Source organism: Oncorhynchus nerka, unplaced genomic scaffold (genome assembly GCF_034236695.1).
Source record: "Oncorhynchus nerka isolate Pitt River unplaced genomic scaffold, Oner_Uvic_2.0 unplaced_scaffold_1089, whole genome shotgun sequence".
In the NCBI taxonomy this organism is placed as follows: domain Eukaryota; kingdom Metazoa; phylum Chordata; class Actinopteri; order Salmoniformes; family Salmonidae; genus Oncorhynchus; species Oncorhynchus nerka.
Genome location: NW_027040229.1, coordinates 88,487 through 116,026, shown reverse-complemented (window position 1 = coordinate 116,026; position 27,540 = coordinate 88,487). Strand labels below are relative to the sequence as shown.

Sequence of the window (27,540 nt, the reverse complement as noted above, 5' to 3'; positions counted from 1 at the left end):
GAGGAGGAAGGGATAGAGGGTGTTACAGTAGAAGAAGAAGGGATAGAGGGTGTTACAGTAGAAGAGGAAGAAGGGATAGAGGGTGTTACAGTGGAAGAAGGGATAGAGGGTGTTACAGTGGAAGAAGGGATAGAGGGTGTTAGAGGAGGAAGGGAAGAGGGTGTTACAGTAGAAGAGGAGGAAGGGATAGAGGGTGTTACAGTAGAAGAGGAGGAAGGGGATAGAGGGTGTTACAGTAGGAAGAGGAAAAAGGGATAGAGGGTGTTACAGTGGAAAGAAAGGGATAGAGGGGGTGTTACAGTGGAAGAAGGGAAGAGTGGAAGAAGGGATAGAGGGTGTTACAGTGGAAGAAGAGGAGAGGAGATAGAGGGTGTTACAGTGGAAGAGAGGAGGAAGGGATAGAGGGTGTTACAGTGACAGAGGAGGAGGAGGAGATAGAGGGTGTTACAGTGGACGAGGAAGAGGAGATAGAGGGTGTTACAGTGGACGAGGAAGAGGAGATAGAGGGTGTTACAGTGGAAGAGGAAGAGGAGATAGAGGGTGTTACAGTGGAAGAAGGGATAGAGGAAGAAGGGATAGATGCTGTTACAGTGGACGAGGAAGAGGAGATAGAGGGTGTTACAGTGGACGAGGAAGAGGAGATAGAGGGTGTTACAGTGGTACAGTGGACGAGGAAGAGGAGATAGAGGGTGTTACAGTGGACGAGGAAGAGGAGATAGAGGGTGTTACAGTGGATAGAGGGTGTTACAGTAGAAGAGGAGGAGGGATAGAGGGTGTTACAGTGGAAGAGGAAGAAGGGATAGAGGGTGTTACAGTGGAAGAGGAAGAAGGGATAGAGGGTGTTACAGATAGAGGGTGTTAAGAAGAGGAAGAGGATAGAGGGTGTTACAGTGGAAGAAGGGATAGAGGGTGTTACAGTAGAAGAGGAAGAAGGGATAGAGGGTGTTACAGTGGAAGAGGAAGAAGGGATAGAGGGTGTTACAGTAGAAGAGGAGGAAGGGATAGAGGGTGTTACAAGAAAGAAGGGATAGAGGGTGTTACAGTGGAAGAAGGGATAGAGGGTGTTACAGTAGAAGAGGAAGAAGGGATAGAGGGTTACAGTGAATAGAAGAGGGTGAGAAGTTGAGGGTGTTACTCTAGAAGAGGAGGAAGGATAGAGGGTGTTACAGTGGAAGAAGGGATAGAGGGTGTTACAGTGGAAGAAGAAGAAGAGGATGGGAAGTGTTACAGTAGAAGAGAAGAAGGGATAGAGGGTGTTACAGTGAAGAAGGGAGAGGATGTTACAGTGAAGAGAAGAAGAGGAAGTGAAGAAGGGATAGAGGGTGTTACAGTAGAAGAGGAAGAAGGGATAGAGGGTGTTACAGTAGAAGAGGAAGAAGGATAGAGGGTGTTTGTGGAAGTGAAAGAAGAAGGGAGGATGTTACAGTAGAAGAGGAAGAAGGGATAGAGGGTGTTACAGTGAAGAGAAGAAGGGATAGAGGGTGTTACAGTGGAAGAGGAAGAAGGAAGAAGAAGAAGGATAGAGGGTGTTGCAGTGGAAGAAGGGATAGAGGGTGGATGTTGTGGAAGAGGAAGAAGGGATAGAGGGTGTTACAGTAGAAGAGGAAGAAGGGATAGAGGGTGTTACAGTAGAAGAGGAAGAAGGGATAGAGGGTGTTACAGTGGAAGAGGAAGAAGGGATAGAGGGTGTTACAGTGGAAGAGGAAGAAGGGATAGAGGGTGTTACAGTGGAAGAGGAAGAAGGGATAGAGGGTGTTGCAGTGGAAGAAGGGATAGAGGGTGTTACAGTGGACGAGGAAGAAGATATCACATTGAAAGAAGAAGAGGAGGATGTTGTAGTGAAAGAAGAGGAAGAACCTTTTGAAGAGGAAGAGGAGGACATCTCAATGAAAGAGAAGGGGGAATACATTTTGGGAGTGTAAGAGGAGGAGGAGGAGAGGAAGATGAACACCAGTTAGTTGTGTCATAAAAACAGGGGCACAAACTCAGCACTTGTTGAACTAATGTGTTGTTCAGTACTGTAGGAATTGTTAAAGGGGCCATCTGTGATTGGTACATGCATTTTTGGAAAATGCGTTTTTTTTAAATGCACAAACATAAAAATACATGACAGTTTACAAAACTGATATAGACAACAACAACATAAGATACTATTACATTACAAATAAAATAAACAATTTAATTGCATAGAGTAAAGTACTGGTAAGAAGTAAGAGAAAACATGAGCTCTGGTTGTTTTGCAATGACTTACGACAGAATAAACAACGTCGTGAATATTTTTCTAAACTGCGTTACCCACTCCAGTCAGCAGATGGCGACGTGAGTCTTTCAGATTGTGCCTTTTGCCGTGACGTATAATCTAGTGGACGGAAAAGGACGCTTCAATAACAACACGGTTACGGATTCAACATTCTCGCTAGCCAACACAAAACGTAATATTGAAGCTTATTTTGCCATTGTTTGTATATATTCATCTCAGTGTTTTAAACACAATTCTGTTTGAGTATCTACTGGTTAAATGAACATAATTTACTTGTTACATTTGCAAATAAGGTTAAGGTTATTTCTGAGCCAAGCACTAGGCTAGTCGCTAGCTGACATGCCCTGACCATGAGCTCACTTAGCTACTCCACCCCTGCTAAAGAAGAAGAGGTCTGTTGCGCGGAGAAAGAATCTCTGGGGCTGAACTTTGTCGTGAAAGAAGAACATGAGGATATTGCAATGAAAGGAGATGAAGACGTGTTTAGATTTAAGCAGGAGGAAGAGAATGCTATAGCATTTAAAAAAGAGAAAGAACCTTGTGGAATGAAACGGGAAGAGGATGTTCTCACATTGAAAGAGGAGGATGTTACAGTGAAAGAAGAGAAAGACACTTTAGGAGTGAAAGAGGAAGAGGGGATACATGCTGTCACAGTGGAAGAAGAGGAGTTGGATGCTTTCAGAATTAAAAAGGAGGAAGATGAGGATATCAGCCTGGAAAAGGGGATAGAACCTTTAAGAATGAAAAAGGAGGAAGAGGAAGAACCTTTTAGAGAGGAGGAGGAGGAGGGGTGGGCTCTCTCAATAAAAGACAAGGAGGAAGGAGAGGAGGGGGAGGGGGCTCTCTCAATAAAAGAGAAGGAGGAAGGAGAGGAGGGGGAGGGGGCTCTCTCAATAAAAGACAAGGAGGAAGGAGATGAGGGGGAGGGGGCTCTCTCAATAAAAGAGAAGGAGGAAGGAGAGGAGGGGGAGGGGGCTCTCTCAATAAAAGAGAAGGAGGAAGGAGAGGAGGAGGAGACAGAAGATCTGATTAACACCAGTGAGTATTGGATTAAAAACAGGGGCATAAACTACCCTTGTTAAACTAATGTGTGGTTTTAAAGTGGCATTCTACTAGATTTCTACACATGAATATGTTGTTCAGTACTGTAGGAATTGTTAAAGGGACATGCATTTTTTACTTTTAAATTAATTGTATATAGCCTACCACAAACTTACACCAAACTTCGACCTCCCCCATTGTTTTTCCACTTCTGCTACTCGCTGTTTATTTTCTATGCTTTAACAGCAAACAACACAGACGAAATCAAATATTATATGTCACATGTGCCGATTCCAAAAGGTGTAGATCTTACCGTGAAATGCTTACTGACAAAGCCCTTAACAAACAATGAAGTAAAAGAAAAAGAGTTAAGAAAATATTTAGAAAATAAACTATTGTAAAAAAAAAAAAAAAAAAAAGTTTCTAAGTAACACAATAAAATAACAATAACGATAGAGATTCTGGATTCGAGTCCAGGCTCTGTCGACCGGGAGACCCCTGGGGCGGCGCACAATTGGTCCGTTGTCCAGGTTACGCTGACACGGTAGCCAGGGGCACAGGTTAGGGGAGGGTTTGTCTGGCAGGGATGTCCTTGTCCCATCGCGCACTAGCGACTCCTGCGGCAGTCTTGGCGCAGTGCACGCTGACACGGTAGCCAGGTGCACAGTGTTTCCTCCGACACGTTGGTACTTCCCGGGTTAAGTGGGCATTGTGTCAAGAAGCGGTGCGGCTTGGTTGGGTTGTGTTTCGCCTCTCCGGAGTCCGTATGGGAGTTGCAGCGATGAGACAACACTGTAACTACCAATTGGAAACTACGAAATTGCGGAGAAAATGGGGTAAAAATATATATATAATAACAATAACGAGGCTATATACAGGGGACACCGTCATCGAGTCAATGTGCGGAGGCTAGTCCAGGCAATTTGTACATGTAGGTAGGGGTAAAGTGACCATGCATAGACAAACAGTGAGCACCAGCAGTGTAAAAACAAAGGGGGGTCAATGTAAACAGTCTGGGTTTGACCTGGCGTTTCGGTACAGCTTGCCGTGCGGTAGCAGAGAGAACAGTCTATGACTTGGGTGACTGGAGTATTTGACAATGTTTTGGGCCTTCCTCTGATACCGCCTGGTATATAGTTCCTGGATGGCAGGAAGCTTGGCGCCAGTGATGTACTGGGCCCTACGCACTACCCTCTGTAGCGCCTTACGGTCGGATACCGAGCAGTTGCCATACCAGGCGGTGATGAAACCGGTCAGGATGCTCTCGATGATCCAGCTGTAAAACCTTTTGAGGACCTGGGGACCCATGCCAAATTTTTTCAGTCTCCTGAGGGGGAATAGGTTTTGTCGTTCCCTCTTCACGACTGTCTTGGTGTGCTTGGACCATGATAGATTGTTGTTGATGCGGACACCAAGGAACTTGAAACTCTCAACCTGCTCCACTACAGCTCCATCGATGAGAATGGGGCGTGCTTGGTCCTCCTTTTCCTGTAGTCCACAATCATCTCCTTTATCTTGATCACATTGAGGGAATGGTTGTCAGTCTCCTGAGGGGGAATAGGTGTTGTCGTTCCCTCTTCACGACTGTCTTGGTGTGCTTGGACAATGAAAGATTGATCACATTGAGGGAATGGTTGTCAGTCTCCTGAGGGGGAATAGGTGTTGTCCACTTCCTGGTAATCCGTCTGGCCACGCAGCCTTGTGAATGTTGACTTATTTAGAGGTCTTGCTCACATCGACTACGGAGAGCGTCATCACACAGTCATCCAGGAACAGCTGGTGCTCTCATGCATGCTTCAGTGTTGCTTGCCTCAAAGCGAGCATATAAGGCATTTAGCTCGTCTGGTAGGCTCGCGTCACTGGGCAGCTCGCGGCTGGGTTTCCCTTTGCAGTCTGTAATAGTTTGCAAGCCCTGCCATGCCACCTCCGACGAGCATCAGAGCTGGTGTAGTAGGATTCAATCTTAATCTTGTATTGACGCTTTGCCTGTTTGATGGTTTGTGTGAGGGCATAGCAGGATTTCTCAAAAGCTTCCGGATTAGTGTCTCGCTCCTTGACAGTGGCAGCTCTAGCCTTTAGCTCAGTGCGGATGGTCTAAGACACTGCATCGCAGTGCAAGAGGCATCACTACAGTCCCTGGTTCGAATCCAGGCTGTATCACATCCGGCCGTGATTGGGAGTCCCATAGGGTGGCGCGCAATTGGCCCAGTGTCGTAAGATGTTTGGCCATGGTAGGCGGTCATTGTGAATAAGAATTTGTTCTTAACTGACTTGTCTAGTTAAATAAAATAAAAAGTTATTTTGTTGGCATTTACGTATGCCCCCATTGCCAGTAAAATATAATCAAAACCTATTTCTTTCACTTACTTCCTGTTTCGTTGTTCAGTCGTTTCATTCTCAACCAGGATTTCTCATACTATGGAACGCTGTTTGGGTCTTTGCATGTCAAATAACACTATTTGACATGTCAAATAAGCTTGTTGACCAATCAGGACCTGAATATGACGTCACATAATATTTTTACGTGTTCATTCATTTTTTTACATAGTCGTTACACATGGATTACACTATCACTCGTATTTAATTTGTCACAACGATTCATCGATACATATGCGATGATGCTGGTAAAGTTGTCTCGGGCACCTACAGTGCTGGACATTAAAAAAAAAGCTAGGTAGCTCATGGATGCAAACAATGTTCTTCCCCCAAAACATAGCAAAACGACAATCTGTTTCAGTAGCTATAGTTAGCTAGCTAACTATATAGCTCGGTGTCATCATCTAAAATAACCCCAATTTATAAGGCAGTTCTTATGTGATTAATGGTGGTTGGACCCATCTATGTGAAGCTAGCCACAATAAGGATTAGCCGCATTAGTGGACTTTGCGGTTAGCCTTCAAAATAAAAGTATGGCATAATTCTACTATTTGTATTAATTTGCATTACTGTCAATTACATACTTTTATTTAGAAGGCAAACTGCAAATTCCACTATTGTGCCTAATAGGTGAATACCTGGTCACTTCTAGATGTCAGTCAGGTGAATACCTGGTCACCTCTAGATGTCAGTCAGGTGAATACCTGGTCACTTGTAGATGTCAGTCAGGTGAATACCTGGTCACTTGTAGATGTCAGTCAGGTGAATACCTGGTCACTTGTAGATGTCAGTCAGGTGAATACCTGGTCACTTGTAGATGTCAGTCAGGTGAATACCTGGTCACTTGTAGATGTCAGTCAGGTGAATACCTGGTCACTTGTAGATGTCAGTCAGGTGAATACCTGGTCACTTGTAGATGTCAGTCAGGTGAATACCTGGTCACTTGTAGATGTCAGTCAGGTGAATACCTGGTCACTTGTAGATGTCAGTCAGGTGAATACCTGGTCACTTGTAGATGTCAGTCAGGTGAATACCTGGTCACTTGTAGATGTCAGTCAGGTGAATACCTGGTCACTTGTAGATGTCAGTCAGGTGAATACCTGGTCACTTGTAGATGTCAGTCAGGTGAATACCTGGTCACTTGTAGATGTCAGTCAGGTGAATACCTGGTCACTTGTAGATGTCAGTCAGGTGAATACCTGGTCACTTGTAGATGTCAGTCAGGTGAATACCTGGTCACTTGTAGATGTCAGTCAGGTGAATACCTGGTCACTTGTAGATGTCAGTCAGGTGAATACCTGGTCACTAGATGTCAGTCAGGTGAATACCTGGTCACTTGTAGATGTAGGTGAATACCTGGTCACTTGTAGATGTCAGTCAGGTGAATACCTGGTCACTTGTAGATGTCAGTCAGGTGAATACCTGGTCACTTGTAGATGTCAGTCAGGTGAATACCTGGTCACTTGTAGATGTCAGTCAGGTGAATACCTGGTCACTTCTAGATGTCAGTCAGATGAATAGCTAGTCACTTGTAGATGTCAGTCAGGTGAATACCTGGTCACTTGTAGATGTCAGTCAGGTGAATACCTGGTCACTCCTAGATGTCAGTCAGGTGAATACCTGGTCACTCCTAGATGTCAGTCAGGTGAATACCTGGTCACTCCTAGATGTCAGTCAGGTGAATACCTGGTCACTTCTAGATGTCAGTCAGGCGAATACCTGGTCACTCCTAGATGTCAGTCAGGTGAATACCTGGTCACTCCTAGATGTCAGTCAGGTGAATAGCTGCCGGCAGAGACTAATATAAGTATTACATTCATTTTATGGTTGATCTGAGAATGTGGTCGGAGACGCCATATGGATGGCGGGGTTGCGGAGCCTTTAGAGTTGAGGCCTGATGGATTAATCCATTATAGAGGCCTGTCTGAGTGGATTAATCCATTGTAGAGGTCTGTCTGAGTGGATTAATCCATTGTAGAGGCCTGTCTGAGTGGACTAATCCATTGTAGAGGCCTGTCTGAGTGGACTAATCCATTGTAGAGGCCTGTCTGAGTGGACTAATCCATTATAGAGGCCTGTCTGAGTGGATTAATCCATTATAGAGGCCTGTCTGAGTGGACTAATCCATTATAGAGGCCTGTCTGAGTGGACTAATCCATTGTAGAGGCCTGTCTGAGTGGACTAATCCATTGTAGAGGCCTGTCTGAGTGGACTAATCCATTATAGAGGCCTGTCTGAGTGGACTAATCCATTGTAGAGGCCTGTCTGAGTGGACTAATCCATTATAGAGGCCTGTCTGAGTGGACTAATCCATTATAGAGGCCTGTCTGAGTGGATTAATCCATTGTAGAGGCCTGTCTGAGTGGATTAATCCATTGTAGAGGCCTGTCTGAGTGGACTAATCCATTATAGAGGCCTGTCTGAGTGGACTAATCCATTATAGAGGCCTGTCTGAGTGGATTAATCCATTATAGAGGCCTGTCTGAGTGGACTAATCCATTGTAGAGGCCTGTCTGAGTGGACTAATCCATTGTAGAGGCCTGTCTGAGTGAACTAATCCATTATAGAGGCCTGTCTGAGTGGACTAAACCATTGTAGAGGCCTGTCTGAGTGGACTAATCCATTGTAGAGGCCTGTCTGAGTGGACTAATCCATTATAGAGGCCTGTCTGAGTGGACTAATCCATTATAGAGGCCTCTCTGAGTGGATTAATCCATTGTAGAGGCCTGTCTGAGTGGATTAATCCATTGTAGAGGCCTGTCTGAGTGGACTAATCCATTATAGAGGCCTGTCTGAGTGGATTAATCCATTATAGAGGCCTGTCTGAGTGGATTAATCCATTATAGAGGCCTGTCTGAGTGGATTAATCCATTATAGAGGCCTGTCTGAGTGGACTAATCCATTGTATAGGCCTGTCTGAGTGGACTAATCCATTATAGAGGCCTGTCTGAGTGGATTAATCCACTATAGAGGCCTGTCTGAGTGGACTAATCCATTATAGAGGCCTGTCTGAGTGGATTAATCCATTATAGAGGCCTGTCTGAGTGGATTAATCCATTGTAGAGGCCTGTCTGAGTGGACTAATCCATTATAGAGGCCTGTCTGAGTGGACTAATCCATTATAGAGGCCTGTCTGAGTGGACTAATCCATTGTAGAGGCCTGTCTGAGTGGACTAATCCATTATAGAGGCCTGTCTCAGTGTACTAATCCATTGTATAGGCCTGTCTGAGTGGACTAATCCATTGTAGAGGCCTGTCTCAGTGGACTAATCCATTGTATAGGCCTGTCTGAGGACTAATCCATTGTAGAGGTCTGTCAGAGTGGACTAATCCATTGTAGAGGCCTGTCTGAGTGGACTAATCCATTGTAGAGGCCTGTCTGAGTGGACTAATCCATTGTAGAGGCCTGTCTGAGTGGATTAATCCATTGTTGAGGCCTGTCTGAGTGGATTAATCCATTGTTGAGGCCTGTCTGAGTGGATTAATCCATTGTTGAGGCCTGTCTGATTGGACTAATCCATTGTAGAGGTCTGTCTGAGTGGACTAATCCATTGTAGAGGTCTGTCTGAGTGGACTAATCCATTGTAGAGGTCTGTCTGAGTGGACTAATCCATTGTAGAGGTCTGTCAGAGTGGACTAATCCATTGTAGAGGTCTGTCTGATTGGACTAATCCATTGTAGAGGTCTGTCTGAGTGGATTAATCCATTGTAGAGGCCTGTCTGAGTGGATTAATCCATTGTAGAGGCCTGTCTCAGTGGACTAATCCATTGTAGAGGTCTGTCTGATTGGACTAATCCATTGCGGAGGCCGCGGGGATGGTATTTGGTATTTTATTAGGATCCCCATTATATGGTGCAAAAGCAGCAGCTATTCTTCCTGGGGTCCACACAAAACATGACCCATAATACAGAACATCAATAGACAAGAACAGTTCAAGGGCAGAACTACGTACATTTTTGTAAAAGGCACACGTAGCCTACATATCAATGCATACACACAAACTACCTAGGTCAAATAGGGGAGAGGTGTTGCTTTATCTGCTTTTTTAAACCAGGTTTGCTGTTCATTTGATCAATATGAGATGACAGGAAGTTCCTTGCAATAAGGGCTCTACATAATACTGTACATTTTCTTGAATTTGTTCTGGATTTTGGGGCCTGTGAAAAGACCCCTGGTGGCATGTCTGGTGGGATAAGTGTGTGTGTCAGAGCTGTGTGTAAGTTGACTATGAAAAGACCCCTGGTGGCATGTCTGGTGGGATAAGCGTGTGTGTCAGAGCTGTGTGTAAGTTGACTATGAAAAGACCCCTGGTGGCATGTCTGGTGGGATAAGTGTGTGTGTCAGAGCTGTGTGTAAGTTGACTATGAAAAGACCCCTGGTGGCATGTCTGGTGGGATAAGTGTGTGTGTCAGAGCTGTGTGTAAGTTGACTATGAAAAGACCCCTGGTGGCATGTCTGGTGGGATAAGCGTGTGTGTCAGAGCTGTGTGTAAGTTGACTATGAAAAGACCCCTGGTGGCATGTCTGGTGGGATAAGTGTGTGTGTCAGAGCTGTGTGTAAGCTGACTATGCGAACAATTTGGGATTTTCAACACATTCATGTTTCTTCTTAAAAGAAGAAGTGATGCAGTCAGTCTCTCCTCAACTCTTAGCCAAGAGAGACTGGCTGCGTAGTATTAATGTCACGCTAGTATCACCAGTAGTACATTTACCGTTAATTACCATCATTTCTAGTATACAATGTTAGTTTGGTTACGGTAATTTCTGTTCATGCGTTCACTATGTCACTACAGTCTTACCGTTGTCATGGACACGTTGGTTGCCGAGAGCACTGTCTAGGCTAGTTAGTGTTTATTTCATTGCGTTTACAAGTTTTTTTGGAGCGTTTCTGTCAATCTTGAGTAAAGACACTCACCTGATTACACATAGAAGTAGGCCTCTAGGTTACCTGGCCTGATTACACATAGAAGTAGGCCTCTAGGCTACCTGGCCTGTTTACACATAGAAGTAGGCCTCTAGGCTACCTGGCCTGTTTACACATAGAAGTAGGCCTCTAGGCTACCTGGCCTGTTTACACATAGAAGTAGGCATGTAGGCTACCTGGCCTGTTTACACATAGAAGTAGGCCTCTAGGCTACCTGGCCTGATTACACATAGAAGTAGGCCTCTAGGTTACCTGGCCTGATTACACATAGAAGTAGGCCTGTAGGTTACCTGGCCTGATTACACATAGAAGTAGGCTACCTGGCCTGATTACACATAGAAGTAGGCCTCTAGGCTACCTGGCCTGATTACACATAGAAGTAGGCCTCTAGGCTACCTGGCCTGATTACACATAGAAGTAGGCCTGTAGGCTACCTGGCCTGATTACACATAGAAGTAGGCCTCTAGGCTACCTGGCCTGATTACACATAGAAGTAGGCCTGTAGACTACCTGGCCTGATTACACATAGAAGTAGGCCTCTAGGTTACCTGGCCTGATTACACATAGAAGTAGGCCTGTAGGCTACCTGGCCTGATTACACATAGAAGTAGGCCTCTAGGCTACCTGGCCTGATTACACATAGAAGTAGGCCTCTAGGTTACCTGGCCTGATTACACATAGAAGTAGGCCTCTAGGTTACCTGGCCTGATTACACATAGAAGTAGGGCTGTAGGTTACCTGGCCTGATTACACATAGAAGCAGGCCTCTAGGCTACCTGACCTGATTACACATAGAAGTAGGCCTGTAGGCTACCTGGCCTGATTACACATAGAAGTAGGCCTCTAGGTTACCTGGCCTGATTACACATAGAAGTATGCCTGTAGGCTACCTGGCCTGATTACACATAGAAGTAGGCCTCTAGGTTACCTGACCTGATTACACATAGAAGTAGGCCTGTAGGCTACCTGGCCTGATTACACATAGAAGTAGGCCTCTAGGTTACCTGACCTGATTACACATAGAAGTAGGCCTATAGGCTACCTGGCCTGATTACACATAGAAGTAGGCTACCTGGCCTGATTACACATAGAAGTAGGCCTATAGGCTACCTGGCCTGATTACACATAGAAGTAGGTTACCTGGCCTGATTACACATAGAAGTAGGCCTGTAGGCTACCTGACCTGATTACACATAGAAGTAGGCCTCTAGGCTACCTGGCCTGATTACACATAGAAGTAGGCCTGTAGGCTACCTGGCCTGATTACACATAGAAGTAGGCCTCTAGGCTACCTGGCCTGATTACACATAGAAGTAGGCCTCTAGGCTACCTGGCCTGATTACACATAGAAGTAGGCCTCTAGGCTACCTGGCCTGATTACACATAGAAGTAGGCCTCTAGGCTACCTGGCCTGATTACACATAGAAGTAGGCCTCTAGGCTACCTGGCCTGATTACACATAGAAGTAGGCCTTTAGGTTACCTGGCCTGATTACACATAGAAGTAGGCCTCTAGGCTACCTGGCCTGATTACACATAGAAGTAGGCCTGTAGGCTACCTGGCCTGATTACACATAGAAGTAGGCCTCTAGGCTACCTGGCCTGATTACACATAGAAGTAGGCTACCTGGCCTGATTACACATAGAAGTAGGCCTCTAGGCTACCTGGCCTGATTACACATAGAAGTAGGCTACCTGGCCTGATTACACATAGAAGTAGGCCTCTAGGCTACCTGGCCTGATTACACATAGAAGTAGGCTACCTGGCCTGATTACACATAGAAGTAGGCCTCTAGGCTACCTGGCCTGATTACACATAGAAGTAGGCCTCTAGGTTACCTGGCCTGATTACACATAGAAGTAGGCCTGTAGGCTACCTGGCCTGATTACACATAGAAGTAGGCCTCTAGGTTACCTGGCCTGATTACACATAGAAGTAGGCCTGTGGCAGTGCAAGCACCATGTTCTACAGTTGTTTTTAAAAACAAATAATTGTTTAAATTATTAAATGATTGGAAACCCGGCTCTGATTTGGATTAAACTTCAAAGGAAGTCAGTTTTGTCACATGGAGGTTTCATTCAGGTCTCTCTCTACTTAAATAAATACTCTTGTCTTTTGGCAGCAGAAAGACCAGACTCAGAGGAACCAGAGACGTCCAAATCAGCAAGACGACACCACTGCTCCCTCTGTGGAAAGAGTTGTAACCAGAAAGCACACCTGAAAGCTCATGAGAGAATACACACAGGGGAGAAGCCTTACCACTGCTCCCACTGTGGAAAGAGTTTTAACCGGTTAGGGTCCCTGAAAGTGCATAGGACATTGCACACAGGAGAGAAGCCATTTCAATGTTCCCCGTGTGGAAAGAGTTTAGCAGAGTTAGGGCACCTGAAAGCACACGAGAGAATGCACACAGGGGAGAAGCCTTACCAATGCTCTCTGTGTGGAAATAGTTTTTCCTTGTTAGCAAGCCTGAAAAGACATGAGAAGATCCACACAAGAGATGCGCTTTTCCAATGCTCCCAGTGTGAAAATAGTTTTTCCTTGTTAGCAAGCTTGAAAAGACATGAGAGGATACACACAGGAGATAAGACTTTCCACTGCTCCCAGTGTGAAAGGAGTTTTACACGGTTAGGGAACCTGAAAAAACATAAAAGAATACACTCAGGAGAAAAGCCTTTCCACTGCTCCCAGTGTGGGAAGTGTTTTACAGAGTTAGGGAACCTAAAAAGACATGAGAGGACACACACAGGAGATAAGCCTCATCGGTGCTCCCGGTGTGGAAAAAGTTTTACCCAGTTAGCACACCTGAAAGTGCATGAGAGAATCCACACGGGAGAAAAGCCTTACCAATGCTCAGACTGTGGAAAGATCTATTCCTCATCGCGGTCACTTAAAAGTCACGTGAGAATCCACACGGGAGAAAAGCCTTACCAATGCTCAGACTGTGGAAAGACCTATTCCTCATCACGGTCACTTAAAAGTCACGTGAGAATCCACGCAGGAGGGAAGAAGCCTTCACCCTAGTTTGTAAATTGTTATATTTCACATCACATTGACTTAATTTCTTCTCCTAGTGGATATATTGATATTTCACTTCACATTGACTTAAAATTCATCAGAGAACATACACAGTTCTCCCATTGTCTTATGTTGACTGATAATGTGTTTACCTGTTTATACCACATGAAATTAAATGGTGCAAAGTGTACTCAAACATATATTTGTTTGTTTTTATTAGAAAACATGAATTAAATATGGAGTTTGTCAGTTTGAATATAGAGCATATCAGATTCCATGTGTTTAAATGGTAATTTCTTAAACTCTATGTGTGTGTGTTTATTTGGGTGTGTCAGTCCTCCAGCACTACAGATAATCAAGTGATATTTGGATGTGATGCATTTGTTCCATTGTTTACATTTGCATTGTTGGCCCACTGCTGATCTTACAGTGTGGCAGTTGAGACATGTGGGACGGGAGCGTCCCACCTCACCAACAGCCAGTGAAAGTGCAGGGCGCCAAATTCAAAACAACAAAAATCTCATAATTAAAATTCCTCAAGCATACAAGTATTTTACACCATTTTAAAGATTATTGAAAGAATTATTGTTAATCCGGCAACAGTGTCTGATTTCAAAAATGCTTTACAGCGAAAGCACCACAAACGATTATGTTAGGTCACCACCTACAGAAAACCCCAGCCATTCTTCCAGCCAAAGAGGCGTCACAAAAAGCACAAATAGATATAAAAATGTATCACTAACCTTTGATGATCTTCATCAGATGACACTCATAGGACTTCATGTTACACAATACATGTACGTTTTGTTCACTAATGTGCATATTTATAGAAATCTAATTTTACATTGGCACGTTACGTTCAGTAGTTCTAAAACATGCAGTGGTTTTGCAGAGAGCCACATCAATTTACAGAAATACTAATAATAAATGTTGATGAAAATAGAAGTGTTACACATGGAATTAGAGATATACTTCTCCTTAATTACTAGATGCTGTTCTTCCACTAACCTCATTGCAACTCCCCTCCAAGTCTCCGACCACTACCTTGTATCCTTTTCCCTCTCGCTCTCATCCAACACTTCCCACACTGCCCCTACTCGGATGGTATCGCGCCGTCCCAACCTTCGCTCTCTCTCCCCCGCTACTCTCTCCTCTTCCATCCTATCATCTCTTCCCTCTGCTCAAACCTTCTCCAACCTATCTCCTGATTCTGCCTCCTCAACCCTCCTCTCCTCCCTTTCTGCATCCTTTGACACTCTATGTCCCCTATCCTCCAGGCCGGCTCGGTCCTCCCCTCCCGCTCCGTGGCTCGACGACTCATTGCGAGCTCACAGAACAGGGCTCCGGGCAGCCGAGCGGAAATGGAGGAAAACTCGCCTCCCTGCGGACCTGACATCCTTTCACTCCCTCCTCTCTACATTTTCCTCTTCTCTCTCTGTTGCTAAAGCCACTTTCTACCACTCTAAATTCCAAGCATCTGCCTCTAACCCTAGGAAGCTCTTTGCAACCTTCTCCTCCCTCCTGAATCCTTCTCCCCCTCCTCCCTCTCTGCAGATGACTTCGTCAACCATTTTGAAAAGAAGGTCGACGACATCCGATCCTCGTTTGCTAAGTCAAACGACACCGCTGGTTCTGCTCACACTGCCCTACCCTGTGCTCTGACCTCTTTCTCCCCTCTCTATCCAGATGAAATCTCGCGTCTTGTGACGGCCGGCCGCCCAACAACCTGCCCGCTTGACCCTATCCCCTCCTCTCTTCTCCAGACCATTTCCGGAGACCTTCTCCCTTACCTCACCTCGCTCATCAACTCATCCCTGACCGCTGGCTACGTCCCTTCCGTCTTCAAGAGAGCGAGAGTTGCACCCCTTCTGAAAAAACCTACACTCGATCCCTCCGATGTCAACAACTACAGACCAGTATCCCTTCTTTCTTTTCTCTCCAAAACTCTTGAACGTGCCGTCCTTGGCCAGCTCTCCCGCTATCTCTCAGAATGACCTTCTTGATCCAAATCAGTCAGGTTTCAAGACTAGTCATTCAACTGAGACTGCTCTTCTCTGTATCACGGAGGCGCTCCGCACTGCTAAAGCTAACTCTCTCTCCTCTGCTATCATCCTTCTAGACCTATCGGCTGCCTTCGATACTGTGAACCATCAGATCCTCCTCTCCACCCTCTCCGAGTTGGGCATCTCCGGCGCGGCCCACGCTTGGATTGCGTCCTACCTGACAGGTCGCTCCTACCAGGTGGCGTGGCGAGAATCCGTCTCCTCACCACGTGCTCTCACCACTGGTGTCCCCCAGGGCTCTGTTCTAGGCCCTCTCCTATTCTCGCTATACACCAAGTCACTTGGCTCTGTCATAACCTCACATGGTCTCTCCTATCATTGCTATGCAGACGACACACAATTAATCTTCTCCTTTCCCCCTTCTGATGACCAGGTGGCGAATCGCATCTCTGCATGTCTGGCAGACATATCAGTGTGGATGACGGATCACCACCTCAAGCTGAACCTCGGCAAGACGGAGCTGCTCTTCCTCCCGGGAAGGACTGCCCGTTCCATGATCTCGCCATCACGGTTGACAACTCCATTGTGTCCTCCTCCCAGAGCGCTAAGAACCTTGGCGTGATCCTGGACAACACCCTGTCGTTCTCAACTAACATCAAGGCGGTGGCCCGTTCCTGTAGGTTCATGCTCTACAACATCCGCAGAGTACGACCCTGCCTCACACAGGAAGCGGCGCAGGTCCTAATCCAGGCACTTGTCATCTCCCGTCTGGATTACTGCAACTCGCTGTTGGCTGGGCTCCTGCCTGTGCCATTAAACCCTACAACTCATCCAGAACGCCGCAGCCCGTCTGGTGTTCAACCTTCCTAAGTTCTCTCACGTCACCCCGCTCCTCCGCTCTCTCCACTGGCTTCCAGTTGAAGCTCGCATCCGCTACAAGACCATGGTGCTTGCCTACGGAGCTGTGAGGGGAACGGCACCTCAGTACCTCCAGGCTCTGATCAGACCCTACACCCAAACAAGGGCACTGCGTTCATCCACCTCTGGCCTGCTCGCCTCCCTACCACTGAGGAAGTACAGTTCCCGCTCAGCCCAGTCAAAACTGTTCGCTGCTCTGGCCCCCCAATGGTGGAACAAACTCCCTCACGACGCCAGGACAGCAGAGTCAATCACCACCTTCCGGAGACACCTGAAACCCCACCTCTTTAAGGAATACCTAGGATAGGATAAAGTAATCCCTCTCACCCCCCCCCTTAAAAGATTTAGATGCACTACTGTTCCACTGGATGTCATAAGGTGAATGCACCAATTTGTAAGTCGCTCTGGATAAGAGCGTCTGCTAAATGACTTAAATGTAATGTAAATGTTAATGCAACCGCTGTGTCAAATCTCAAAAAAACTTTACGGAAAAAGCAAACCATGCAATAATCTGAGAACAGCGTTCAGACAACAAAGCAGCCAAAAAGATATCCGCCATATTGGGTAGTCAACATTAGTCAGAAATAGCGTTATAAATATTCACTTACCTTTGATGATCTTCATCAGAATGCACTCTCAGGAATCCCAGTTCCACCATAAATGTTTGATTTGTTCGATAATGTCCATCATTTATATTCAAATAGCTTCTTTGGTTCGGGCGTTTGGTAAACAAATCCAAAGGCGCGTTCAGGTCCAGCCGAACGTCGGACGAAAAGGTCAAAAAGTTATATTACAGGTCGTAGAAACATTTCAAACTAAGTATAGAATCAATCTTTAGGATGTTTTTATCATAAATGTTCAATAATGTTTCAAACTGAGAATTCCATTGTCTGTAGAAAAGCAATGGAACGAGAGCTAACTCTCTCGTGAATGCGCAACATAACCAATATCCCACTGTATCTACAATAGGGGCTGAGTTTTTTTTTTTAACGACTAACCTCAGATTTCCCACTTCCTGGTTGGTATTTTCTCAGGTTTTCGCCTGCCATATGAGTTCTGTTATACTCACAGACATCATTCAAACAGTTTTAGAAACAGAGTGTTTCAGAGTGTTTTCTATCCAATACTATTAATAATATGCATATATTAGCATCTGGGACAGAGTAGCAGGCAGTTTACTCTGGGCACCTTATTCATCCAAGCTACTCAATACTGCCCCCCTGTCAAACTCAATCAGCAGACAGGACATATTGATAAAACAACTAATTTGCCAGTCAAAGCCTATTATGTTTGTTATAACAGTGAACTGTTCAAATAACTGGCCCAAACTGGCCATTGATTTATTAGATAACATATGGCCCTTTGTAATGTCCATGAACATAGGATTCTGTATACAGCCTTATAACATCTTAAAACAAAATAGATACATTTCCTAGTATCTGTCCTTTGCTGCAATGCTTGCAGATGCATTTACATAGGATTCTGTATACAGCCTTTTAACATCTTAAAACAAAATAGATACATTTCCTAGTATCTGTCCTTTGCTGCAATGCTTGCAGATGCATGAACATAGGATTCTGTATACAGCATTTTAACATCTTAAAACAAAATAGATACATTTCCTAGTATCTGTCCTTTGCTGCAATGCTTGCAGATGCATGTACATAGGATTCTGTATACAGCCTTTTAACATCTTAAAACAAAAGAGATACATTTCCTAGTATCTGTCCTTTGCTGCAATGCTTGCAGATGCATGTACATAGGATTCTGTATACAGTCTTTTAACATCTTAAAACAAAAGAGATACATTTCCTAGTATCTGTCCTTTGCTGCAATGCTTGCAGATGCATGTACATAGGAGTCTGTATACAGCCCATAATATGCCCCGCAACCCTAATCAAAACATATTTAATAATTCCAAATAACAAAAAAACTTAGCTACGGGTTGTTGTAACATTTAATGTTTCACCGGTGCAGTTGAATGCAGCATCGCAGTATGGTGCCATCACCACGGAGCACAGCTAACGGTAACTACGGGTTGTTGTAACATTTAATGTTTCACCGGTGCAGTTGAATGCAGCATCGCAGTATGGTGCCATCACCACGGAGCACAGCTAACGGTAACTACGGGTTGTTGTAACATTTAATGTTTCACCGGTGCAGTTGAATGCAGCATCGCAGTATGGTGCCATCACCACGGGGCACAGCTAACGGTAGCTACGGGTTGTTGTAACATTTAATGTTTCACCGGTGCAGTTGAATGCAGCATCGCAGTATGGTGCCATCACCACGGAGCACAGCTAACGGTAGCTACGGGTTGTTGTAACATTTAATGTTTCACCGGTGCAGTTGAATGCAGCATCGCAGTATGGTGCCATCACCACGGAGCACAGCTAACGGTAGCTACGGGTTGTTGTAACATTTAATGTTTCACCGGTGCAGTTGAATGCAGCATCGCAGTATGGTGCCATCACCACGGAGCACAGCTAACGGTAGCTACGGGTTGTTGTAACATTTAATGTTTCACCGGTGCAGTTGAATGCAGCATCGCAGTATGGTGCCATCACCACAGCACAGCTAACTGAGTAACTACGGGTTGTTGTAACATTTAATGTTTCACCGGTGCAGTTGAATGCAGCATCCATCACCACGCTAAACAAAACTATATGGTGCAGTTGAATGCAATAGGTCCAGTATGAATTGCCATCACCACGGAGCACAGCTAACGATAAAACGGGTTGTTGTAACATTTAATGTTTCACCGGTGCAGTTGAATGCAGCATCGCAGTATGGTGCCATCACCAAACGGAGCACAGCTAACGGTAACTACGGGTTGTTGTAACATTTCATGTTTCACCGGTGCAGTTGAATGCAGCATCGCACCATGGGGCATTCTGTTACCATCAGCACCTTAACACCATAACATTTAAGGACCGTCCACCTAGGGCCCTCTTCTGCAAAACGGAATTAGTAGCTGCCACCATGGGGCATTATGTTATACATCAGCAAACAATATAAACTTAACCCCACCGCACCATGGGGTTTCAGTCAATCAGCAAAAATGAATTAGGTCCTAATCTATGAATTTCACATGACTGGGAATACAGATATGCATCTATTGGTCACAGATAACTTAACAAAAAAAAGCCTAACCACCATGGGGCATTCTGTTAACATCAGCAAACACCATACCATAACCCCACCGCCACCATGGGGCATTCTGTTAACATCAGCAAACACCATACCTTAACCCCACCGCCACCATGGGGCATTCTGTTAACATCAGCAAACACCATACCATAACCCCACCGCCACCATAGGGCATTCTGTTAACATCAGCAAACACCATACCATAACCCCACCGCCACCATGGGGCTCTCTGTTCACAACGTTGACATCAGCAAACACCATACCTTAACCCCACCGCCACCATAGGGCATTCTGTTAACATCAGCAAACACCATACCATAACCCCACCGCCACCATGGGGCATTCTGTTCACAACGTTGACATCAGCAAACACCATACCTTAACCCCACCGCCACCATGGGGCACTCTGTTACGTTGACATCAGCAAACACCATACCTTAACCCCACCGCCACCATAGGGCATTCTGTTAACATCAGCAAACACCATACCTTAACCCCACCGCCACCATGGGGCATTCTGTTAACATCAGCAAACACCATACCATAACCCCACCGCCACCATGGGGCATTCTGTTAACATCAGCAAACACCATACCATTAACATAGGGCAATCAGCAAACACCACCGCCACCATAGGGCATTCTGTTCACAACGTTGACATCAGCAAACACCATACCATAACCCCACCGCCACCATGGGGCACTCTGTTAACATCAGCAAACACCATACCATAACCCCACCGCCACCATGGGGCATTCTGTTAACCTCAGCAAACACCATACCATAACCCCACCGCCACCATAGGGCATTCTGTTCACAACGTTGACATCAGCAAACACCATACCTTAACCCCACCGCCACCATAGGGCATTCTGTTCACAACGTTGACATCAGCAAACACCATACCTTAACCCCACCGCCACCATGGGGCTCTCTGTTCACAACGTTGACATCAGCAAACACCATACCATAACCCCACCTCCACCATGGGGCCCTCTGTTCACAACGTTGACATCAGCAAACACCATACCATAACCCCACTGCCACCATGGGGCACTCTGTTGACATCAGCAAACACCATACCATAATAACATAATAACACCATACCTTAACCCCACTGCCACCATAGGGCACTCTGTTCACAACGTTGACATCAGCAAACACCATACCTTAACCCCACCGCCACCATGGGGCACTCTGTTAACATCAGCAAACAACATACCTTAACCCCACCGCCACCATGGGGCACTCTGTTAACATCAGCAAACAACATACCTTAACCCCACACGGCACTAACTCTTTACATTATAGTCTCATGGAACACGGCACTAACTCTTTACATTATAGTCTCATGGAACACGGCACTAACACTACATTATAGTCTCATGGAACACGGCACTAACACTACATTATAGTCTCATGGAACACGGCACTAACACTACATTATAGTCTCATGGAACACGGCACTAACACTACATTATAGTCTCATGGAACACGGCACTAACTCTTTACATTATAGTCTCATGGAACACGGCACTAACACTACATTATAGTCTCATGGAACACGGCACTAACACTACATTATAGTCTCATGGAACAGACTACATTATAGTCTCATGGAACACGGCACTAACTTTACATTATAGTCTCATGGAACACGGCACTAACTCTTACATTATAGTCTCATGGAACACGGCACTAACACTACATTATAGTCTCATGGAACACGGCACTAACTCTTTACATTATAGTCTCATGGAACACGGCACTAACTCTTTACATTATAGTCTCATGGAACACGGCACTAACTTTACATTATAGTCTCATGGAACACGGCACTAACTCTTTACATTATAGTCTCATGGAACACGGCACTAACACTACATTATAGTCTCATGGAACACGGCACTAACACTACATTATAGTCTCATGGAACACGGCACTAACACTACATTATAGTCTCATGGAACACGGCACTAACTTTACATTATAGTCTCATGGAACACGGCACTAACACTACATTATAGTCTCATGGAACACGGCACTAACACTACATTATAGTCTCATGGAACATGGCACTAACACTACATTATAGTCTCATGGAACACGGCACTAACACTACATTATAGTCTCATGGAACACGGCACTAACACTACATTATAGTCTCATGGAACACGGCACTAACTTTACATTATAGTCTCATGGAACACGGCACTAACACTACATTATAGTCTCATGGAACACGGCACTAACTCTTTACATTATAGTCTCATGGAACACGGCACTAACACTACATTATAGTCTCATGGAACACGGCACTAACTCATTATAGTCTCATTAACACTATTATAGTCTCATGGAACACGGCACTAACACTACATTATAGTCTCATGGAACACGGCACTAACACTACATTATAGTCTCATGGAACACGGCACTAACACTACATTATAGTCTCATGAAACACGGCACTAACACTACATTATAGTCTCATGGAACACGGCACTAACACTACATTATAGTCTCATGGAACACGGCACTAACTCTTTACATTATAGTCTCATGGAACACGGCACTAACACTACATTATAGTCTCATGGAACACGGCACTAACACTACATTATAGTCTCATGGAACATGGCACTAACACTACATTATAGTCTCATGGAACACGGCACTAACACTACATTATAGTCTCATGGAACACGGCACTAACTCTTTACATTATAGTCTCATGGAACACGGTCTCATTATACACGGCACTAACACTACATTATAGTCTCATGGAACACGGCACTAACTCTTTACATTATAGTCTCATGGAACACGGCACTAACTCTTTACATTATAGTCTCATGGAACACGGCACTAACACTACATTATAGTCTCATGGAACACGGCACTAACTCTTTACATTATAGTCTCATGGAACACGGCACTAACACTTTACATTATAGTCTCATGGAACACGGCACTAACACTACATTATAGTCTCATGGAACACGGCACTAACACTACATTATAGTCTCATGGAACACGGCACTAACACTGCATACATTATGGAACAGCACTAACTCTTTTATAGTCTCATGGAACACGGCACTAACACTACATTATAGTCTCATGGAACACGGCACTAACACTACATTATAGTCTCATGGAACACGGCACTAACTACATTATAGTCTCATGGAACACGGCACTAACTCTTTACATTATAGTCTCATGGAACACGGCACTAACACTACATTATAGTCTCATGGAACACGGCACTAACACTACATTATAGTCTCATGGAACACGGCACTAACACTACATTATAGTCTCATGGAACACGGCACTAACACTACATTATAGTCTCATGGAACACGGCACTAACTCTTTACATTATAGTCTCATGGAACACGGCACTAACTCTTTACATTATAGTCTCATGGAACACGGCACTAACTTTACATTATAGTCTCATGGAACACGGCACTAACACTTTACATTATAGTCTCATGGAACATGGCACTAACTGAAACATAGCACTAACACTACATTATAGTCTCATGGAACACGGCACTAACACTACATTATAGTCTCATGGAACACGGCACTAACACTTTACATTATAGTCTCATGGAACACGGCACTAACTCTTTACATTATAGTCTCATGGAACACGGCACTAACACTTTACATTATAGTCTCATGAAACACGGCACTAACTCTTTACATTATAGTCTCATGGAACACGGCACTAACACTACATTATAGTCTCATGGAACACGGCACTAACATGGCACTTTACATTATAGTCTCATGGAACACGGCACTAACTCTTTACATTATAGTCTCAACTCACTACATTATAGTCTCATGGAACACGGCACTAACACTACATTATAGTCTCATGGAACACGGCACTAACTCTTTACATTATAGTCTCATGGAACACGGCACTAACACTACATTATAGTCTCATGGAACACGGCACTAACTCTTTACATTATAGTCTCATGGAACACGGCACTAACCATGAAACATGGCACTAACACTACATTATAGTCTCATGGAACACGGCACTAACACTACATTATAGAACACGGCACTAACACTACATTATAGTCTCATGAACGGCACTAACTCTTTACATTATAGTCTCATGGTCACTAACTCTTTACATTATAGTCTCATGGAACACGGCACTAACATTATAGTTTAACATTTATAGTCTCATGGAACTAACCATGGCATAACACTACATTATAGTCTCATGGAACACGGCACTAACACTACATTATAGTCTCATGGAACACGGCACTAACCATGAAACATGGCACTAACACTACATTATAGTCTCATGAAACACGGCACTAACTCTTTACATTATAGTCTCATGGAACACGGCACTAACTCTTTACATTATAGTCTCATGGAACATGAATTATAGTCTCATGGAACACGGCACTAACACTACAGTCTCATGGAACACGGCACTAACACTACATTATAGTCTCATGGAACACGGCACTAACACTACATTATAGTCTCATGGAACACGGCACTAACACTACATTATAGTCTCATGGAACACGGCACTAACACTACATTATAGTCTCATGGAACACGGCACTAACCATTATAGTCTCATTTAACTCATTCATAGTCTCATGGAACACTGACACTAAACATTATAGTCTCATGGAACACGGCACTAACACTTATAGTCTCATGGAACACGGCACTAACACTTTACATTATAGTCTCATGGAACACGGCTACATTATAGTCTCATGGAACCGGCACTAACACTACATTATAGTCTCATGGAACACGGCACTAACACTACATTATAGTCTCATGGAACACGGCACTAACTCTTTACATTATAGTCTCATGGAACACGGCACTAACTCTTTACATTATAGTCTCATGGAACACGGCACTAACACTACATTATAGTCTCATAGCACTAACACTACATTATAGTCTCATGGAACACGGCACTAACACTACATTATAGTCTCATGGAACACGGCACTAACACTACAGTCTCATGGAACACGGCACTAACTCTTTACATTATAGTCTCATGGAACACGGCACTAACTCTTTACATTATAGTCTCAACATTACATTATAGTCTCATGGAACACGGCACTAACACTACATTATAGTCTCATGGAACACGGCACTAACACTACATTATAGTCTCATGGAACACGACACTAACACTACATTATAGTCTCATGGCGGCACTAATGGAACACTTTACATTATAGTCTCATGAAACACGGCACTAACTCTTTACATTATAGTCTCATGAAACACGGAACACTGCACTAACACTACATTATAGTCTCATGGAACACGGCACTAACTCTTTACATTATAGTCTCATGGAACACGGCACTAACACTACATTATAGTCTCATGGAACACGGCACTAACACTACATTATAGTCTCATGGAACACGGCACTAACACTACATTATAGTCTCATGGAACACGGCACTAACACTACATTATAGTCTCATGGAACACGGCACTAACTCTTTACATTATAGTCTCATGGCACTAACACATTATAGTCTCATGGAACACGGCACTAACACTACATTATAGTCTCATGGAACACGGCACTAACTCTTTACATTATAGTCTCATGGAACACGGCACTAACACTACATTATAGTCTCATGGAACACGGCACTAACTCTTTACATTATAGTCTCATGGAACACGGCACTAACACTACATTATAGTCTCATGGAACACGGCACTAACTCTTTACATTATAGTCTCTTGGAACACGGCACTAACACTACATTATAGTCTCATGGAACACGGCACTAACTCTTTACATTATAGTCTCTCATGGAACACGGCACTAACTCTTTACATTATAGTCTCATGGAACACGGCACTAACTTCTTTACATTATAGTCCCATGGAACTGACGGCACCAACACTTACATCATAGTCTCATGGAACACCCAGACCATCGATTCATAGGTCTCATGGAATGATCAGACCCACTACATTATAGTCCCAGCTGGAACACGGCACCATCCCCATTATAGTCCTGTGGAACACGGCATCGACCTTTACATTAGGTCTCATGGAACACGGTGACCACTCTTTACATTATATGTCCCCATGAAACACGGCACTAACTCTCATACATAGTCCCATGGACGGCACCAACACCACTTCATAGTCCTGAACACCTGCACCACCAGAATCTCATGGAACACGGCACTAACTTCTTACATTATAGTCTCATGGAACACGGCACTAACTTCATATTATAGTCTCATGAACACGGGTGACTAACTCTATATTGATAGTCTCATGGAATGGCACTTAACTTCATTATGTCCGCGGAACACGCACTAACTCTCCTTACATTATAGTCCATGACACGGTGACGATCTTACATTATAGTCCCATGAACACGTGACCGACTACATTATAGTCTCATGAACACGGCATCACTTTACATTATAGTCTCCGCTGGAACACGCACTAACTCTGCTAATATAAACTCATGAACACGGTACCAACACGTTAATATAACTTCATGGAACACGGCACCAACACTACATTATAAACTCATGGAACACGGCACCACACCATTATAGTCCCATGGAACACGGTGACGACACTATATAGTCCCATGAACATGGCACCAACTCCCATTTTATAGTCTCATGAAACACGGCACTAATACTACATTATAGTCCCATAATCACACTCATTTTTACATTATAGTCCCATGGAACACGAATTCAACACTACATTATAGTCCCATGGAACACGGCACTAACACTACATTATAGTCCCATGAAACACGTAGACTAATCCTGAGCATTATAGTCTCATGGAACACGGTGCACTAACACTACATTATAGTCTCTGCTGAACATTGCACTAATGAGACGGGACATAGTCTCATGAACACGGTGACTAACTCTTACATTATTGTCCATGAACACGGTGGCATCATCCCCATAATATAGTCCTCATGAACACTGGCATTCAATTATTCACATTATAGTCCCATGGAATCGACGTAGAATTGAACCCTTTACATTTTCAGAGTCCCATGAAACACGGCACTAACTTTATATTATAGTCTCATGAAACAATGCACTAACCCTTACATTCATAGTCTCCATGAACACTGCACTAACTCTGCTACTTGAGAAGTCTCATGAACACTGCACTAACACTACATTATAGTCCCATGGAACAGACTAACGCTTTACATTTCAGAACTGACAACACGACCACGACTACATTCATAGTCTCATGAACACGGTGACCACTGACTACATTATAGTCCCATGGAACACGGCACTAATACTCATTATAGTCCCATGAAACACAGCACTAACTCTTACATTATAGTCTCATGGAACACGAGACAACCCTTACATTATAGTCTCATGAACACGGCACTCCATCACATTATAGGTCCAGAACACGGCACTAATTACATTATAGTCCCATGGAACACGTAGACCATCCTTATATTATAGTCTCGAACACGGCACTAACACTAATATAGTCTCATGAAAACACGGTGACCAACACTACATTATGTCCTGCTGAACACGGCATCTAACTCTTACATTATAGTCCTGCGGAAACACGGTGACTTAACTCTTACATTCAGAACCCAGAACACGGTGACCACTACATGATCTCATGGAACACCGGAACACGACCCATCCTCATATTGAGTAGTTCTGAATACGGCACTAATACTACATTAGAATTCCATGGAACATGAAAATAATCCTTACATTATAGTCTCATGGAACACGGCACTAACACTACATTATAGTCTCATGGAA

The 27,540-nt window shown here is 44.3% G+C and overlaps 1 long non-coding RNA gene across 1 annotated transcript; it reads left to right on the top strand.

Annotated features, from left to right (window-relative positions):
* Positions 1–3,204: 3,204 nt before the first annotated feature.
* Positions 3,205–13,819, top strand: LOC115118921 (uncharacterized). The gene is made up of 2 exons (XR_010463437.1): positions 3,205–3,298; positions 12,724–13,819. It is a non-coding gene; the product is annotated as an uncharacterized LOC115118921 (long non-coding RNA).
* Positions 13,820–27,540: the final 13,721 nt, after the last annotated feature.